This window comes from Chiloscyllium plagiosum, unplaced genomic scaffold, assembly GCF_037043375.1.
Source record: "Chiloscyllium plagiosum isolate Xiang-an unplaced genomic scaffold, Cpla_swu_hap1 HiC_scaffold_4, whole genome shotgun sequence".
NCBI classification, from domain to species: domain Eukaryota; kingdom Metazoa; phylum Chordata; class Chondrichthyes; order Orectolobiformes; family Hemiscylliidae; genus Chiloscyllium; species Chiloscyllium plagiosum.
In genome coordinates, this window is record NW_028270142.1 from 115,025,079 (window position 1) to 115,045,980 (window position 20,902).

The 20,902-nt window shown below is 38.8% G+C and overlaps 1 long non-coding RNA gene across 2 annotated transcripts in view; it reads right to left on the reverse strand.

Annotated features, from left to right (window-relative positions):
* The window catches only part of LOC148150471 (uncharacterized), a 146,871-nt gene that overhangs the window by 97,221 nt on the left and 28,748 nt on the right, over positions 1–20,902 (reverse strand). For both annotated transcript variants that reach the window (XR_015756858.1, XR_015756857.1), the window contains one exon: positions 2,436–2,511. This is a non-coding gene — a long non-coding RNA (uncharacterized LOC148150471). The remainder of the gene's footprint in view (positions 1–2,435; positions 2,512–20,902) is intronic.

The window sequence follows — 20,902 nt, forward strand, 5'->3', positions numbered from 1 at the left end:
ACTCAAGGACTGAGCTTCCACAGCCTTATCTAATAGGGAATTCCAAAGGTTCATGACTCTCTGAGTAAACAACCAAATCTCATCACTTCAAATCTGAGTGAGATTCCCTAATTTTTTTAAATTGTGTGCTAAACTCTGGACCTCAATTATTTAGGTCATTAAGTTTACCTTGGTTTTCCACATGGAATATAATTCACCCCGCTTCATTATTTCATTCAAGTCCTCTGTCATCCAAATATTCTTGTTTGGCCAGAAGATCAGAAAATATAGGAATAGGAATAGGCTGATCGGCCCCTCAACCTGTTCCAACATTCAATATGATTATAGTTGATTCAATATTCCTCAAGTCCACTTCCCTTACCCCTCAATTCCTCTATTGATCAAGAATGTATCTCAACCTTAAATGTACAAGGACTCTGCCCTCACAGCTCTCTGTGGCAAAGCGTTCCAAAGACTCACAACCCTTTGACAAAATAAATTCCTCCTCATCTCATTCTTAAGTTTGCACCTTTTTATCAAAAGACTATACCCTCTGGCACGAAGGGGGTGTTTGGATGGATTGTAATTGTTTTTGTTCACACATAAAGCTGTTCACAGAAGATGATATAATCAATTACATATCAATTCTCTTACTTATGCCTTCACCTTGCATAATAAAATCCAAATTTATATTATCAAAACAATTATGCAGGTCTTGGTTGGCCATATTATCCTAGCATTCCTGCCAAGTATGGTGTGAGTGAAGCTAAATCAAGCCTGCACCTCACCTTGTGTTAGATATGCATCCATCATTCCCTTTAAATGTAGGGACCTTATAGAATCTGTTTGGCATCATGTGAGAGAGGAAACCACTTACTAGTCTAATTAAAGTGGCTATTGCATGGAACAAACAGTAGGTACTTATTACATTGACATGGTAATTATTAAGGCAGAGACTATGAGGTAGGTCAACTTCTCCAATATCTCAAGCTGTTCCGTCCATAGGTTTGCAGTGGATGGTGCTCAATGCAATCCTCAGTATTAAGATTTTCTCACCCATATGCAACTCCCCTCCCAACTCTATTCTCACATTTTAAGTATTAGACATTTATGTATAATTACACTTACCATTACTCATCTTTTCTCCAAAGCCTGTGACTTTACACATTTAGGCAATCCAGATAGTGATCTATTCTCTCAAAATGTGATCTCTGTTTTGGGTTTGGAAGGCTGGTAATTTGATGGATGGAAGACCATTGACTTTGATGTTCTTCTTGACAGTCTGAAGTCTGTAGGTGTCTTTGAATTGGAGATCTTTTAATTTCTTGGATTTTCTTTACATGGGGTGTTTTCACTATAGACACAGGCAATTTCTTCTTTGCAATAGCCTGAATCTCTGAAACAGACAATTTCTTTCTTGTAATGTCTTCAATAATTGAATATTGGTTGTCCCTTCTCAGTGGTTTCCATAGAGTTAAATGCACCATATCATTAGTTAGTGTCTGCAAATTTTAATTCTCAATCTACCTTTGATTTACACTGAACTATGTAGGCTCTTTGCTCCAAGTTATTTTTACATTCACATTTGTCTATAGTGATTGTGTTATTAGAAAGAACAATGTGCTTTGTGCTTGAGAATCCCTTCTTGCTTGTCATGATTTGTCACTGTGACTTAGGACTCTTTCTGGGAAGATAAGGAACTTAAATATTTCATTTGAACTTGTCTCTTCAAAGTCACCTCAGATCTTATAGAAACATAGAAACTAGGAGCAGCCATTGACCACTCAGCTCTTCAAGCCTGCCCTGCCATTCAATACAATCATTGGTGAGAAGGAATTTCTTCACTCAGAGAGTGGTGAATCTGTGGAATTCTTCACTGAAGATGACAGTCAATGCTGGGTCATGAAGTATAGGATTATCTGTTAAGGATTTTTAATTAATAAGAGAATCAATGGGAGGAAGGCAGGAAAGTGGAGTTAAGGATTATCAGATCAGCCATAATCTCATTGACAGAAGAGCACTCAATGGGCTGAATAACCTACTTTTGCTTCAAAGACTTATGGTTTTCTGACCCTTGGTTCTGGACTCCCTGGTCATTGGGAACATCCTTCCTTTATTCATCTTGTCTCGTCCTGTTGGAATTTTATAGGTTTCTATGAGATTCCCTACCAGCCCTTGCTCTTCTAAACTCCAGTGAATGTAGTCCTAACCAATTCAATCTCTCTTCATAAATCAGTAGGATACTCACTGGACTGTCAATTCAGAGACCCAGGAATGTTCTGGGGACCCATACTTAAATCCCACCATGGCAGATGGTGGAATTTGAATTTAATTAATAAAAAAAGAACAAAATCTAGAACTGAGAGTCTAGTGAAGACCATGAAGCCATTGTTGATTATCAGAAAAACCCATCAGGTTCACCAATCTCCTTTAAGAAAGAAAATTGCTTTCATTACCTGGTTTGGCCTACATGTGACTCCAGACCATCTGGGCAATTAGGGATGGGCAATGAATGCTGGCGAAGTCTTCATCCTATGAATGAATAAAAAAACGTCATCTGCCATGAATTTGCTACTCATTCAACTTATCCAAATCACAGTGAAGCATCTCTACATCTTCATCACAGTTCATGCTCCAACCCAGCATTCTGTCACCTGCAAACCTGGTGATATTAGCTTTCATTCCCACACCTAAATCTTTGTGTATTGTGAATAACGCTGATTCCTGTGACATTAATTTAAACAATCCTTAGATAGGCACATGGATGATTTTGCAATAGTGTAGGGGGACGAGCTGAGAATAGTTCACAGGTCGGTGCAACATTGAGGGCCAAAGGGCCTGTTCTGAGCTGTATTGTTCTATGTTCTATGTATCCAACTAGTCTTTGCTGCCACTTGGAGAAAGATACATTATTCCTCCTCTTTAACTCCTATAAGCCAATCAGTTCTCTATCAATGTCAGTACATTATCCATAATCCCTTGGTCTTTAAGGTTACATGGTAATGACTTATGTGAGACATTATCAAAAGTCATCTGGAAGTCCACATCCACTGGCTCCTCCTTATCAATTCTACAAGTTACATCTTCAAAAAATTCCAATAGATTTGTCAAGTATGATTTCCTTTTCATAAATTGATGCTGACTCTATCCAATCTTGTCACTGTTTTCCAATAGTTCAGCTATTATTTTTTTATAATGGATTCTAGTATTTTTCCCATTACTAACGTAATATTTTAATCCCCACTTCGAAGACTTGGTGTACTCTTATTTGGAGAACAGCTGACTCTTAACTGCCCTCTAAAATGGCTTAGTAAACCATTCAGCAATATCAAACAAAGTGCAATATGAACGAAACTTCCTGGATCAAAAGAAGCATCATATTCAGGCATTGTCCAAGTCAAGATTCTTCTCACTACCATTTGGAGATTTGTGTCAAAATTGGAAGAACTACCTTAAAGACCATTAAAGCAATAGCTGCACATGGTCAAACTCTCAGACAACATCCCTGACATCTCCAACACTACCCCAGATATTACCCTATCCCACAACAGGGCAAGTACAAGGTTAGCATCACAGTAATGGAGAGAGGAGAGGGAGAGGACCAAGACTTGGGACCCAATTACATATCTTGACATAAGGTCAAACATGAGCAAGGAAATCTCCTGCAAATCACAATTTGTACCATTTTCTTGCATCTGAGAAATCACTATTCTTCTACTATAAACACCATTTGGAAGAAATAGTGAAGATAGCAAATGTGCAGAATTTACTCCATACTTTACTCTTGATTGCCCACCAGCCAGCAATGCTTGGCAGTACAGTTACCGCATTACCATTCAAAATCCTAAAAGACATAGCTAGCTTGACTTACCTGATAGTAGATAGCGAGGGAGAAAACCTCTTGATCATCCTTGCCATTAACCTATTACAGTTCTAATCATCAATGGCAATATTGGTGAGATTTACCACCTTATAATACTTGGGGAGTTGAAGTCATAACTTCAATCAAATAGTATAGGTTAAGTGACAAAGTATGATTCAATGATATATGTAGAGAGCATGCATAGACCATTACAAGATGCATCTAAAAATGATCTGCCAAGCAGGTGAAGCTCTAACCCAAAACCGCCTAAATGGTAAACAGCAGAAGCAGCATGCTGTAGCAAGTGCTACACATCTGGCTTTGCTTTGGAGTGACATGATCACAGAATTCTTCAAAGCTGTTTTCATGTCAGTCCTTGATAGGAAAAATCAGGAAAATGTTCCTAAATCATTTCATCATTCATTGAATTAAAAATCACGCAACACCAGGTTATAGTCCAACAGGTTTATTTGGAAGCACTAGCTTTTTGAGCATTGCTCCTTCATCAGGTGATTGTGGAGGATCATTCATTGAGACAATTTCAAATTGCCATCTTATTACTGATTCCCAAACAAAATGTTTTTTGCTTAACTCACACCATCAAAACACTGCAATTTTATGGTCTTTAAATTACTTATCACCCTTCAACACAACAGTGGAAATACCTCTCTTCCTGGGACATCAATTCTCATCATCATAGTTTCTTATTCCTGGTGAACTTTCACTGAACACCACATGACTTAATTATTTTTTCCATATAGTAGCAATATGTAAAGTAGAGACTGTGTGCATTTGAGACTTTAACCATTAAAGCACCAGGAGACAGTCTAGTGAAGTAAGTCAGGAAACTTTACTTAGTTATCAAGTAATACTTATTAAAGCAGGGGCAGTGACTTTACAGTATGTAATGACTTTTCTTTCTAGTTCAGCTTAGGGTGTAGGATCAACATTCAGCCTCTCTGTCATTGCTAGGGCCTTCTACATCTACTTGGACAGCAGTTTCAACTAACTGCACTTTCAAACTTGGTGCAACCCTGGGTTACCAAGCGCTATTGCTTTTTAAATCTGTACGAGCAACAATGACAGCATGATCAATTATTATGCTGTTGGACTCTTCAAAGTGCTGTCACCTCTCACTAACTCCTTACTGATTCCTTAAGTTGTCAATTATCCATAGACGTATACTCTCATAGTCTGCTATTGTTATTTTTATGAGTTCTTGCTTAGATACAAGGATATATTATGTTTTTTTTACCCATTTATTTAGAATAGGGAGATGTGTGCTGTCAGCTCCCCATGATTGACACTGAACTTACTGTCTCAGTTTTCATTTCATTGTCAAGAGTCCCTCATTAAATCAAATTCCTATCTGTGACTGCTTGTGTTAAAGGTCAACAACTAAATGCTGTTTATTTTCTCTGTTGTTGTGGGTGCTTGGAATGAGTTTCTTTGTTTTTTGAAAGACAAAAGGTATATTGTAACAGTTGCTTATAAGTTCAAAACTGTATGAAACTAATAGAAAAGAACAAAGTACTAATATGAACAAATTGTTGCACAAAGAAGAGATGTCCTTATACTTTCAGTCAACACATAGTCTGAATTAACAAAATTCTAAAGGATTATAAAGTTACAGACCTAAACACACGTTGTTACAAAGTTAACTCTGATATAACGATCACATTTGGTTAATTCTAATTGCCTCTGTTCCAAAGTACTGCAATTAAAACAAAGACAGTGTACAGCAAAGCTATTTTCCCCTTCCCAGAGTAAGCCCCTTCTTACTTTCCTCTGTGCCCAATAAAGCCTGACTGAACCAGAAGAGTGTAAATTCACCTTATTCAACCTTGAAGGTTGTACATTCTAGTGATCTGGCTCCGTGAAATGGGCTAAACAGGGGGCTTCTGCCTGTGGTACGTTTCCTTGTCAAATGAGACTAACCAGAGTCACATATTAAAGTATTAAAATCTACATTGGCTTAATTAAGCAGAACAAAATCATGATAGATTAATCAATAAATATATTTTGATTAGAACTTATCTAAATTAATCATAAAATGTCAATTTCATGACCGGTCATACAACAATCCTCTTTGATGTAACTAATGTTTTGTACAACACTATCAGTACCTCTTTACATATTTTATATTACCTCTTTTAATAAAGTTTGCTGATCATTTATGTGACTGGCTACATTCCAGAAGGAAAAACCAGCAAAATTTGCAAATGACTTATTCTTGTCTAACTTATCTTGTTTACCTCAAAATGAAGCACTCATGTGAGTTCAATTCCAAGTAGAGAGGAACTTTGGTTATTCAACCTTCGATTATCTGAGATTTGGATCATCCGAACGAGATCACAAGGTCCCTATGCTTGGCCAAACTATGTTATCTGGCATTCAATCATTCAGAATTCAATTAACCAAATGAAATACTCACCACTCGGGTCCTTCGGATAATCGAGGTTCCTCTGTGTTGTTTATTTTTATCTGGATATTTCTTAATATCAAGAAATTATTTCCTACAGTTTCAAAGAGCTTAATATTTGGGTAAATAAAGAGAAATTTTCATGCTGGTATCAATGAGGTCATTTGATATAGTACACATTGGTGCATAGCTCTGCTCAGATGCTGATACCTTGTTTGCAAAATTTGGTTCCCAGGGCCGTCAACCTTTATCCAAGCTAATATATTACTCCCAATGTCTTGTGCCCTTAACAACAGTGAATGTTTGAGGTCCTCCAACAGTATAGACAAAGGATTGTTGTATGACTGGTTAGGAAATCTCATGATTAATTTAGTTCAGTTATAATCAAAATCTATTCGTTGATAAATCTGGCATGATTTTATTCTGTTTAATTAAGCCAATGTAAATTTTAATAATTTGAGATCATATGACTCTGGTTAACCTCATTTCAGTGCTGTCCAGATAATTAGAAAGAGGACATGTGGTCTATCCCACTGAATTATGTCATGGCCTTTGAAGATCACCATTCTAGGAAAAGCAGTTGTGTAGGTGTTCCTTATATGTGCCAGATGTTTTCAGAGTGAGAACATTTTGGCAACAGTCAGTATCTATTGCTGAGTTAGTGTCTGATCTGCAAAGTTTTTGCACCCTGTCAAATACATAGGAATGAATATGTACTTCGTAATACAAGGAATAAATACAATTTTACAATGTACCATCCCCATTGGCACTATGTTAAGTAATCACCATCTAACTTACAGGAGATATTTCTTGATTTTATTTTGATGCTGCAGAGATAATGGAAGGGAATGGACTGTGTTGTTTGAAGAGTTCACAAAAGTTCTCATGAACTTATGAAGTAAGAATATGAATAAGTCACTCCGCCTCTCGTGTCTGCACCACCATTCAATGAGACCACAGCTCCTCTGATTACTCTATATTCTCGCCTATGCCAGACCCCTTTCACTCTCTTTCTTATCAAGAACCTATTTACCTTTGCCTTAAAAGCATTCAAGGACTCTGCTTCACTAACTTTTGAGGAAGAGATTTTCAAAGTCTTCTGAGCCCCAGAGAAAGCTTTCCACCTCAAATCTGACTTAAATGGGTGACATCTTTTCTCTAAACAGTGACCTTCGCTCCCAGTTCTAGGTTCTTCCGCAAGAGTGATCATCCTCTCCATATCCATTCTGTCAGGATCCCCCCAGAATCTTTTATGTTTAAGTCCAGTCACCTCTTGTTCTTCTGCACTCTAGCTAATCTTAGCCCAGCCTGTTCACACTTCGTCATAAGACAACCAACTCCTTCCAGATAATAGTACAGTAAACCTTCTCTGAAATGATTTAAATGAATTCAATCTTACTTTTAGTATGGAGATCATTACTGAATACTACTACCCATGCCCTGTATAGCTGAAGTCTAACCTCGTTACTCTGGTCTGGACACATGGATTCAAGTCATGGTTGTATTTGGAATTGAATAAGCAAATCTGGAATTGAAAGACTTTCTCAATGTCAACTTTCATTTTAAAAATGTCGAATTCAGTGATGTCCTTTAGAGAAGAAAATTTGCCATCCTTTACCTGAGCCGGTCTACATGTGACTCCAGACAAATACTAATGTGTTTGATGTTTAACGCAGTTCAATGGCATTTAGGGATGGATAACAAATATAAATACTCATGGCACTCACATCCCATGACAAATAAAGAAAAAACACTTCTTACATAAGTGATTTGTTCTCACAAGTACAACATCAAAATCTACTGATGTCACTCACTTGGGATGCATAGTTAATACTGCAGTAAAGCTGCAAAGAAGAATCAAAGAAGAAAATTTTGATAAAGGGAAAAGTAAATGACAAATGAATTAATTTCAGATTATATCAGTGATTATGAGAGATGATGCATTTTGACGGAAGGAATAAGGTCACCTTTCTTGGAAACGTTGGGCCCAAATGTGGTAGAGGAGCAAGGGAATCTAGTGGTACAAATTCCTGACTCATTACAAATAACAATCCAGATTAACAAAGTCACCTAAAAGAACAATCCTAACACTGAATTTCATTTCAAGGGAAATACCATTCAAGAACAGAGGACTTACATTAAAACTTTCATTGCGTTCAGTTTGATCTCAATAGAAATAGTAAAGAGACATTGAAGAAGATGCAAAATAGATTTACAAAAATGATACCAGATTGAAAAAGGTTATAATTATCAAGACCATTATGTGGTTCTTCTCTATACAGATGCATGACCAAGCCACAATCTTTAAAATTAAGAGGGGACTCAATGGGAATACATAAGAGGGAAGGTTCCATAACAGTGGTAGCCCAAAACTGGGGGTATAAATGCAATAAAATTAGAATAAATCCATTAAGCAATACAGGACAAATTTCTTTACTCAGGTATTGGCTGGAATAGCAGACATATGTAATAATTACCTTGCCTCAGAATTTGTAGTAGAAAATGTGGAGAGCTGCAGGAAGTCCCTAGGAAATTAATAATGGGTCAGTGACAGGTTTCTGAATAAAATTAACATAATTAAAGTATCGGTGATAAGGAACTTAGTGGAATTAAACAGTGACAAATCCCCAGCACCTTTAGAGAATTCAATCCAAGGGTGTTAAAAGAAGACAGTGAGCACATTGTGGATGCCCGAGCTATAATCTTTCAAAATTCTCTCGATATAGGAGTCGTTTCTCCAGTAATTGGAAAAGTTACATGCCATTCTGGTCATTTAGAAGGGCAAAAATGGAAAACCAATGAATTACAGACTGGTTAGACTAACATCTTTGGTGGGGAAATTCTTAGAGTGTACAGTCAAAGTAACTGACCATTTCAAAAATTTTCAGTTAATTCAGGGAGAGCCAGCATAAATTCGTGGTTGGTCGGTCATGTCTAACAAATCTCGTTGGAATTCTTTTGAAGAGTTGACTAAGGTAGCAAACAGGGGAACATCTATGGATCTTATTTATACATGGGCTTCCACAGGTATTTGATAAAGTCTCGCATATCAAACTGTTAGCTAAGGTAGAATTGAGGGAAAATTATTGACATAACTAGGGAATTTGTTGACTGGTAGGTGACAATAAGTAGGGATTATGGATAGGTACTCAAAATGGCAAGACGTGACCAGTAGAGTCTCACAAGGAAATGAGTTATGGCCTCAATTAATCCTGTTATTAGTAAATGACTTAGATAATGACCTAGCAAGTCATATGTCCAAATCTGATTTTTGATTTGATTTATTATTGTCACATGTATCTAGGTACAATGAAAAGTTCTGTTTTATGTGCAGTACAGACAGATCATACCATACAAAGTGCATTAGGGTAATACAACGGAGCAAAGAATACAATGTTACAGTTGCAGACAAGGTGCACAAATAGCAAAATCAGCATTAAATTTAAAATTTGAGAGGTTCATTCAGAAGTCTAATAACAGTGGGGAAGAAGCTGTTCATGAATCTCTTGGTATGTGTAATTAAGCTTTTGTAACTTCTGCCTGATGGAAGAGGTTGGAAGAGTGTATAACTGGGGTGGGAGCGGTCTTTGATGATGTTGTCTGCCTTCCCAAAACAGCGGGAAGTATAGATGGACTCAATGGATGGTCGACGATGTAGATGATAGCATGAAAGTACATAAGCATATTGATAGACCAAGTGAATAGGCAAAACTGCGGCAGATGGAGTTCAATGTGACCACATGTGAAGTTATCTATTTGAACTGAAAAAGGGTAGATCAGGATACTTTCTGAATGGTATGAAGTTGGATGCCCAAAGTGACTTGGGGGTTCAAATGCCAAAACAATCAGGACATTTGCTGGAATACTGGCCTTTATATCAAGAGGATATAAGGATGCCATGGTTAGGCCCCATTTGGAGTACTGTTATCAGATGTAGGCACACACCTTTGGAGGGATTTATTGACCTTAGAGGGAGTATAACATAGATGTACAAGAATGAAAATTGGACTTCAGGAGTTAAGTTATGAGGAGGGATAATACAAAAGAGATCTGCTTTCTCCAGAACTTAGAAAGTTAAGGGATGATCAGATCAAAATCTTCAAGATATTAACAGAAAAGTACTAGGTAGATAAAGATAAATTATTTCTACTGCTTGGATTCTAGAAATTGGGTGCATAGACTGAAAATTAGGGGCAGACCATTAAGTGAACATGCTATGAGGCACTTCTATACAGACAGGCTGGTAGATTTTGGATCTCTCTTCCACAAAAGGGACTGTATGCTAGATCAGGTTTTTTATTTTAATTTGTGTTAAACTAGTCATTAAAGGATATGGGCTATAGACAGGCATATGGATTTAGGCCATAGATCATCCATGTATCTCATGGAATGATGGATTAGGCTGAAGGGGCTAAATGACTATTCCTGTTTCTAGTTCCTATGTTTCTAATTTCCAAACCAGTACCTAATGGAGAAGTTAAATCGACTGAAATAGGTGCTTTTAAAAGAAAGCTCAGCATAGATTTCTTAATGGTTGCTGCTAAGTCATCTTCAGTGGCTTTGTGGTCAGTTTCTATGACAAAGCTTTCACAGCAAAGATTGTTCTGAAAACCCATGACTTCAAAAGTGAAAGGTTATATTTCCAGTTCAATGTTCGAGTTGAATCACACTACAGGTTGAGCATCTGAAGCAAATACAATTGCTTTGCTCTTTAGTAATGTGCATGTTCCCAATCCTTTCTGTGAAGCATCTGTCTCCAGTGTAGCTGTCTCTCTACAACTTTAAAATTGCAAATTTGATGTTTCTGATACTCACTGTTTCAGCACTTTGATGCTTATGTTTCAAGAGAGGCACATGGTTTATCAATAATTCTGCTGGTGATGCAAATGTTTGAGCAAAACGGGGAACATATAGTGACAAGAGAGCAAAAAGACCTAGAAATCTTCAAAAATCATCCTTTTCTTGAGGAGTTGGTATCATTTTTATGCCCTCTGTCTTTCTAGGAATAAGATTTATGCTTGCACTGGAATAAATTGAACCAAAATTGTTGATATGGTATTTGACTGTTGGACACTTGCATCAGTTAATGCAGATCCAGTCTTGTAGTCCGTGTAAGTTTGAAAAAAAGGTCCTGACTAACACACAGCCCCAAAACAGTATTATGTGAATTGGGTACAGATTGTAGTAAACTCTTAGGAGTCCTCGGCAAGATTTACTGACAAGCAACCATGTTTGCTAATGAATGTCAAGAAGAATGTTGCATGTATAAATCTTGGATTTGGCTCTACTGAAGTGAATATTTTGTAAGAACACTGTGATTATTTGTACATGAATTGCTTTTGCTCTTATGCACTACCTTTGCCATCTGCCTTACAAAATTAATCATAATTTGGACATTTTTTTGGTACATCCAAAAGAAAATGCTTCCACATGTCTTGCTGTGTTGGGTGTTCTAATAATTGTTGAAAATGTGTTGCTGGAAAAGCGCAGCAGGTCAGGCAGCATCCAAGGAACAGGAGAATCGACGTTTCGGGCATAAGCCCTTCTTCCTGTTCTAATAATTGTGACTACTATCACATTTTTACTTAGGACCTGTAAGCTTAATTGATGTGTGACGTACATTGGCAGATTTATTTAGTGGTTTTCTTTATGATTTTCACATTCTGGTTGTGACAAATGTCTTTATTTTCAACACTAATATTTACATGGTTACAATATCACAGACTAACACACAGTGTTCTGTGCTTACTGATGTTAATGTAGATCACATATATATAGCTGACTGACTAAAGCCATTACACTGATTCCACTACACAGAGAGTGACTGACGAGAAGACAGATACCATTATACCAAAGCAGCCGATGTTGTGATCCTATGTACTATCTTCAAGGTTTAGGCTTGTCTGGTCTGGAATCCCAGTCATAAAACAACATTTAAGTCCATTTTTCAATAAGTCTTCAATCCTATAACTTGTCGTATGTCTAGCAAATCTTTCTGGAAATTTCAAAAGGGTTTATACAATCACACATCCAGATCACTTGACTTTTTCAAGAAAATTAAACTGGGATTTGTCTGCTTACCAGCAAGTCATATGAAGGTTGTACCATTTGTACAACTGAAGACTGTTAACCATATGTTCTATCTACCGATTATCTTCTTGCCAACTGTACAAGGGTGATAGGCCTCATCTGTGTGATGTTTTCCATCATTTTTTCAACAAGTCATATCAGTGGTCTAATAATCAAGCACTTGCCAGGGATGAATTAACTCTGTTGATTATTTTACTTAAAACAGGAAAACATATTACAATGAAGATGTGAAGCAGACGTTAGAGCCAACTGTTGTGTATGTGGGTTCAGACTCATGGCAGACTAACTGCCAGGCAGAGTCACACGACACAGCATGCGGAGTCCTTAAAGACAAATGTTCTTAAACGTACGACAGTTTATTTTCTGACAGAAATTAGTTCAAGTTACATTGCGTAGTTGGGCATAATTGCAAAGACTATCAGGAATCTGAGATGATATGTCTTTTCTGTCAGGTCCTCAAACAACACTGCATCTTCCCCATGCAAAGACTGGATGATATCAGCAGAGCGCATGATGTAAAATACAGCTTCAAAATTAACAGTTTCAGAACCATTATTTTATACAATACAGACTGCTTAAGTTTCTTCTGTTATATTCAAAAGATTTTTAAAAACCAAGGCTACAACTTCAACTTTAATTAACCTCGCTGGTTCTGAATCTAAGATCAGATAGAGTGCAAAACAGCAGTTGACCCAAATCCACCTTCTCCTTGCTGAGGAGTTGAGCTAAAAAACAGGGCTTTGTCATCAGAATCCCAATTGTTTTTTGTTTATTTATTGGGTCTCTTGTACTAAGCCTGAGATTAAAACCAAAAAGACAAATCTAAAAAGGACATGAAGTTTTTTTAACAAACATTGTTAGCAAGGAACTGATAATGAACTGCAGTTAAATTTTCTGAAGGACCACCATGTGATCTTTGTCAATAATTATCTAGGGGTTTGAGCTACAGTATGAAATTTTAAATTATCGTTAGCATGGAGTCTAGAAATTAAAACTATGCTGATCCACAATGAACGATATGTTTGCTGAAGATATCCGTGACAGATAACTATTGAACTTTTTCACTCTTGCAAAATACCAATCTGCTTATTGTTATAAGGGATGCTTCCACTTAAGGACTCAATTTAACTAAGAGATGCTAATCAACAGACTAACCCTAACAAGTATGTACCATTTCCCCCTGTGCAAAGAATCAATTACTTTTTGAACATGTATTGACCCCATCTCAGTTTCATCTTACCTCTGCAATGTAACGTAGTAAATACAAGAATTCACATATTATTTTAGAGATAGTCCATTTACTAACCTGGTTACTGAGCCCGAATTGGCAAGAACCAGAATAAAAGAATACAAATTTAAGACAGTTGGCAGAAAAGCCTAGGGTATGAGAAGTTTAATGCACTGAATTATTATGATCTGTTTAAAAGTATGGAAGAAGCAAATTGAACTATAATTTCAAGAGGATGTTGGACTTATTCTCCAATAATTAAATTGGATTCATTCTCCAATGAACAGGGGTTAGGATTAATTGAATAGCTCTATCTGTGTTCAGCATGGACACAATTGACTGAAAGCTTTCCTTTAGCACTGTGTGAAACTATGATATTTTTAAAGCCATTCTTTTACTGCGGGCATCACTAGAAAGACCAACACTTAGTATCCATCTTACCACTTATAGAAGTGTTATTGATTTCATGTAAATAATTTTGATGTAACTGACCACATGACACTGACACCTGTAAGAGAGAAGAAATCAGTCTGAAATGATCATGTGAAGAGAGAGGTCTTCGACACTTTACTGGAGAGTTGTATCTGAAAACCTAGTTGATGTAGGTAAAGCAAGTAACCTCAGGGACATTACATTTAAAGGCATATTCTAGACAGTTTGTTCAATAATAGTATTGGCCAAAAACACAAGATAAAGCATGTGACAACCAGGGGAAAAAATCCTCTGTACCAGAACTTGAAAGTTACAAGTGTCCAAGTGATGCAATTGGAAAAGAAAGATAAAGGTATCACAGGATCTCTGAAGACTTGGACCACAAAAACTGCTGGTAAAAGGAGAAAAATCAAAAGGCAGGGAAGATAAATACCTCAGAAAAAATTTCTTATAGGGCCACAGAGTGGCAAGATTCTAAAAGACGGGGAAGGGGTTTGAAAGGCTTTTAAGTTTAGCCATGAAACAGTATAGTTGATGCTGCTATAACATAGTAGTTCTGTTCTCATGCAATCCTGTGTTATAAGAAAATTGTGTAATTGCAGTACCATTTGAAGTAATGGGACTGAAATCGTATTATAACCAATAACTCTTTAAAAGTTCACACTTTAGAAACAGTGTCCCCAAATCATCAGTTGTATTATTGTGAATTCACATTAACAAAACACACATTGTATTAGAACAACCTGTAAAATTCTGGAGAAGGACATCATTAGATCAGAACACTTCAACCATAAGAAGGAAAAACCTGTGTATTTACGCAGGTCAGTCAGGAATGGTGATAGAATCATAAAATGCTTCAGCATTTGGCCCAGCATGGCTGAACCAGCTCCTCAAAGAGGGACCCAGCAGTCTGCAAGGATGGGATCTCCATTAGTGAATTTGCCATTATCTCAATTATTTGATAAAGCTGAAGGATCACAATGAGGCCATGAGTGGCCCAGCCAGTGATATCTACATTCTATGAATGAAAACAAAATAGGTGGGAGCACTGGAAATAGCAAAATAGAATAGTTGCCGACTTGCATGTAAAGAATGGTGCTATGATGAATGTAATAAGGTCAATGGCTGAATGGCTCTGGCAGAATTTAAACAATGAGCAGTATATATCTGAGCAAGTGTTGCTTGCTAGCATTGTAAATGATGTCTTCCATCCCTTTATTGATGATTGAGAGTAGAGTGATGGGATGCTATTTGGCCAAGTTGGATTTGTCCTGCTTGTTTGTGTACAAGATGTACCTAAGCAAATTTCTGCATTGTCAGGTAGATGCCAGTGCAGTAACTATATTGGAGCAGCTTGGCTAGTGGAGCTAGATGTTCTAGCGCTCAAGTCACTGGAATATTGTTAGACCCTGTAACATTATCCATTATTCAGTGCCTCCAGCTGTTTCTTGCTATCACATGAAGTAAATCAAATTGGCTGAAGCCAGTCATCTGTGATGCTGGGGACCTTTGGAAGCGCTGAGATGGATCATCCATGAGCTGAAAATGGTTGAGAGTGCTTCAGTCTTACCTTTTACACTGATACATTGTGATACCCCATCATTGACAATAGAGATATTTGTGCATCCTCATCTACATTGTGAGTTGCTTAAGTGTCCACCATCATTCATGACTAAATGTGGGCAGCGTGCAGATCTCAGATTTACTTCTATTGGTTGTAGAATCACTTAGCTGTGTCCCTAAATTTCTACATATGCTGCTTATCACCCAAGTAGTACTGTGTTGTAGCTTTATCAGGATGGCAGTCAATTTTTCAAATGGCATGCATTCCTAAAATCTTCATTGAAAAGTCACGAAGAGAGGTTGAACACAATACTTTAAAGTGAAGATGGACAAAACTTTTGGCAAGAATTTCATAAGCCATTGAAAGGTTCAGACAAATTAGCATACGTGTAACACATTACTTTGCAGAATGCTGATAAGCCCATTTATTTCTTCACTGCCACAAGAATCTCAGTGTATGATCAAAAGTGCGATCATATTGTTAGTGATCGAATCAACACAATGATGCTCAGGACTTGAAAGTGTTTCCAAGTTTCATCATCACTGGTGGTCCCTTATAGATAAGGATGACTCTCTTTCATTCTCAGGGTGAGTCCGTAGGTGACTGTACAGACCGGCACTGTTTATGTTGGACCTCACTCAGTTAAACAAAATACTTTGGAGGGAAAATAAAACAGAATTCTGGAGAAACCCAGCAGATCTAGCAGCATCTGTAGAGTGAGAACTGGGTTCTAGTTCTCCAGTACTGAAGAAGTGTCATACTGGACTTGAAACGTTTTCTGTTTCGCTCATCAAGCTTTCCAGAAAGGTCATGGGAAAGGATAGAAATGAATTTGTCTGGTTTTAAAGGGAAGATATATTTAGATTTGGTTGACTGTTAATCAAGAGGGGTTGAAATGGCAAGACTTTTGTTAACTACAGCATGATCAGAGCATGATCGGTGATCAGAGCAATGACAAAGACATTTATGTCATACTATTTTGCAGAATAACTAATATCTGAAAATGAACCTCAATTTGTGAAAGACAAATTTCAGGAAGTTCTCTTTAGGGGTAGGCATCAGCCAAGCTCTCTCTTCCTCTGTTGAACAAAGAGGCAAACAGAGTAGACAAGACTGTGTTGTGCTTCCAATGCATAACAATCCAAATTAGGAATCGGCCCTACGCAATTGCAGAGCAATGCTAATAATAGTTAATGGAAAGGAGGTTAAAAATTGACATATTCGCTTCAGAGAACAACCTTCAAGCTAAATTAAATTTCAGAGGGCCATGAAAAGCTAGAACAAAAGATCCAGAAATGGTGCAACTCTAGTCAAAGGGCAAAAACTCCTTTTACCTCAAAGGCAGGGCAGGAAGTCAAAATCCATGGACATCAGCAAAACAGATCAACCAAGATGTTAGATTGTTACATGCCTGGAAGGACCTTCAGAGAAACAGAAAGGCATTGATCTCACTTGAGCCAAATAGGAAAACTGAAATGATGCCTATACCATATCAGATAGTGCATAGTGCACTGAGTGGTACAACTGTTCCAGCCATGGTACAACACTGTCACCCTAGCGTTGATCTCAAGTGAACCAGATCAGGATGTCCCGTTAGAGTTCGAGATTGTCTCAAGCTGTGAGATTCACAGATTGAGGACAGTGGAAAACAAAGAGGCAGGGGGCAGAGAAAATGGTGATAATGACAAAAACAGTGACAACAGTAATAACAATGTTAATGATGGCAGAAACTAAGTAAGTGATTAGAGGTAAACTACTAGATTAATGGAGATCAAATAGCAAGAAACTTGGGAGAGATGTAATATCTACAGCAGTCAATATGGGGACATGGTAGTTTACCTGCTGGGCGGCTGGTTTGTGATGTGTACGGCATGGGTTTAATTCTTAATTTTGCTGAGTTTTCCATGAAGGACTTTCATTCTGAACATCTTCCCTCGCCTGTAGTGTAGTGACCCTCAGGTTAATATAGCCTCTCTCTTACCAGCATCTCCTAAAGTCTACCTTTTTACTCAGCATATGACTGTGTATGCGCAGGCATCCACAGTCTGAAGTATTCCAAACCAATACCACAATATGTTGGCAGCATTATGTGTTGATTTAAAAGGACTAGATAAAGTACATTTCAAATGATCCTTGCGAAGTTGGTGATGAAATTTCTTCTTGAGGCATTGCAGCTGATGTCTCACAATGCTATTTTGTATTGAGTTTCAGAATTCTAATAGAGTGACAATTGTACATTGGTTAAAAAAAGAAAGCTGATTATGTACGTTTGCATTTGCAAGTGGTTCAGAACTGGCATCAAATGTTTCAAGGTTCCAGTTAGTGGAGATTAAACCTGAACAGGAATATGATTTATAAACATTACAGAAGAGGCTACTTAGCCTGTTGCGTGTCTTAATGCTAGCACTTAAGCAGGAATGGTGCACTCTGTCAATCACTCTGTGTTGTTTTCTATTCTTACATTTTACATTTAAAGGGTTTTATAGAACTAGATTTTAGCCTGAAGTTGAGTTCCCTGCAGGGGTCTGTTGTGTGGTTAGGAAATGTGCAACAGATTTTCTGAATGCCTCTTTACAAGGCCTCCTTGTAAAAATCCTTTGCTGTGAGGTTCCTATTCTCAGGCAGCCTGACAGGCTGGAGAAACTATCGAACAGGAAGCCTATGTACGTGCTGAAGGGGGACTGTTCGATATAGCCAACAAAGAGGCAGGCGTAGCTGGGACCCATCCAGGTGCCCATGGCCACCCCCTTGATTTGGAGGAAACGGGAAGAGTTATTGAGGATGAGGACCAGTTTGACGAGGCGGAGGAGGGTATTGGTTGGGGGAGCCGGGGTCAGTGGAGAGGAAGAAGCAGAGGGCCTGGAGGCTATCCTTGTTGAGTATGGATGCATATAAGGACACTAAACGGGAGAGGATGGAGTCAAGGTAGGATGCGATGTGCCCCAACTCTTCCACCATTACATCGATGACTGCATTGGTGCAGCATCCTGCACCAGGCTGAACTGGAGCAGTTCATCAATTTCACCCACAACTTCCACCCCGCCCTCAAATTCACTTGGTCCATCTCAGACACCTGCCTACCCTTTCTTGACCTCACTATTTTTATCTCTGGTGACATTCTTCAGACGGACATTTCCTATAAACCTACAGTCTCCCAGAACTATCTGGACTACATACATCTCCTCCCACTCAGTATCTGCAAGATTTCCATCCCATTCTCTCAATTCTTCCATCTCAGCTGCATCTGCTCGGTGAGAAGACATTCCACTCGCAAGCATCCCAGATGTCCACCTATTTTGTACAATGTGCTTTTCCTCCCTCCATCATCCAGACAGCCCTCCGCCACACCACCTCCACTCCCTGTCCCACTGCTCTAAACCCCCCAATGCAATAAAGACATAGACCCCTTATTCTCACCTACCACCCCACCAGCCTCCGCATCCAACACATCATCCTTAAGCACTTCCACCAACTCCGACTAGACCTCACTACCAAGTACATCTTCCCTCCCCACCACTCTCTACCTTCCGCAAAGACCATTCCTTCCAATAGTCCTTGGTTTGCACCACTCTCCCCACCAACACCTTCCCCGCTCCCCCCCCCCCCACCGCCAAACCCCCAGGTACCTTCCCTTGCAACTGGAAAAGATGTAAAATCTGCTAGTACACCACCCTCCTCACCTCCATCCAGGGCCCCAAACAGTACTTCCAGGTGAGACAGAGGTTCATCTGCTTCTCTTCCAACCTAGTTTACTGCATCAGGTCCTCCCAATGTGGTCTTCTCTACATTGGGGAGACCAAACGTAAACTTAGGGAACAGCAGGGGCTGACTGGACCACCCAATCACTGCCCATTTCAATTCCTCTAACCATTCCCTTTCCAACATGACCATCCTTGGCCGCCTCCATTGCCACAACGAACAACAGCATAAATTAGAGGAACAACACCTCATCTTCAACCTGGGCATCCTACAGCTCGGAGGACGCAGCATTGAGTGAGAACATAGAACATTATAGTGCAGTACAGGCACTTTGGCCCTTGATGATGCACTTACCTGTGGAACCAATCTGAAGCCCACCTAACCTACACTATTCCATTCTCATCCATATGCCTATCCAAAGACCATTAAAATGCCCTTAAAGTTGGCAGTCTACTCCTGTTGTAGGCAGTGTGTTCCATGCCCCTACTACTCTCTAAGTAAAGAAACTGCCTCTTACATCTGTCCTATATCTATCACCCCTCAATTTAAAGCTATGTCCCCTTGTGCTAGCCATCACCATCCTCAGAAAAAAGCTTTCACTGTCCAACCTTTCTAACCCTCTGATCATCTTATAGTCTCAGTTAAGTCACCTCTCAACCTTCTTCTCTCTAACAAAACCAGCCTCAAGTCCATCAGCCTTTCTTCGTAAGACCTTCCCTCCATTCCATGCAACATCCTAGTGAATCTCCTCTGAACCCTTTCCAAAGAACTGTATAAAATACTCCAAATGTGGCTGCACCAGAGTTTTGTACAGCTGCAGCATGATCTAATGGTTCCGAAACTCAATCCCTCTACCAATAAGAGCTAAGATACCGTATGCCTTGTTAACAACCCTATCAATCTGGGTGGCAACTTTCAAGGATCTATGTACATGGACACCAAGATCTCTCTGCTCATCTTACCATTAGCCCAGTAATCTGCATTCCAGTTACTCCTTCCAAAGTAAATCACCTCACACACTTCGCATTAAACTCCATTTTCCACCTCTCAGCCCAACTCTGCAGTTTGTCTATGTCTCTCTGTAAGCTACAACATCCTTCATCACTATCTTCAACTCTCTCGACCTTAGTGTCATCTGCAAATTTACTGACCCATCATTCTATGGCCTCACCCAGGTCACTTATATAAATGACAAATAGTGGACTCAAAACAGAGTTTTCCACTTTCAAATAACCTCCCTCCCCAACCCCCAACTCCCTTCCCAGCCCCTCCCCATCCTTTCCACTGTCCCCTGCCACCAAGTGGATTCATTCTTCCCAATGACCAACCTGTCTTCATCTACTGAAAATGTGTTGCTGGAAAAGCGCAGCAACACATTTTCAGCTCTGATCTCCAGCATCTGCAGTCCTCACTTTCTTCTGTCTTCATCTACCCCCACCTCACCATCCTGCCCCCACCACCCCCTTTATCTGCAGACCTGAAGAAGAGTTACACTCAAAATGTTGACTTCTCCACCTCCTGATGCTGACTGGCTCGCTGTGTTCTTCCAGCCTCTTGCTTGTCTATTTTGGATTCCAGCATCTTCAGTTTTCTTTTTGTCTCTGAGCATGATTGAATGGCAGAGCA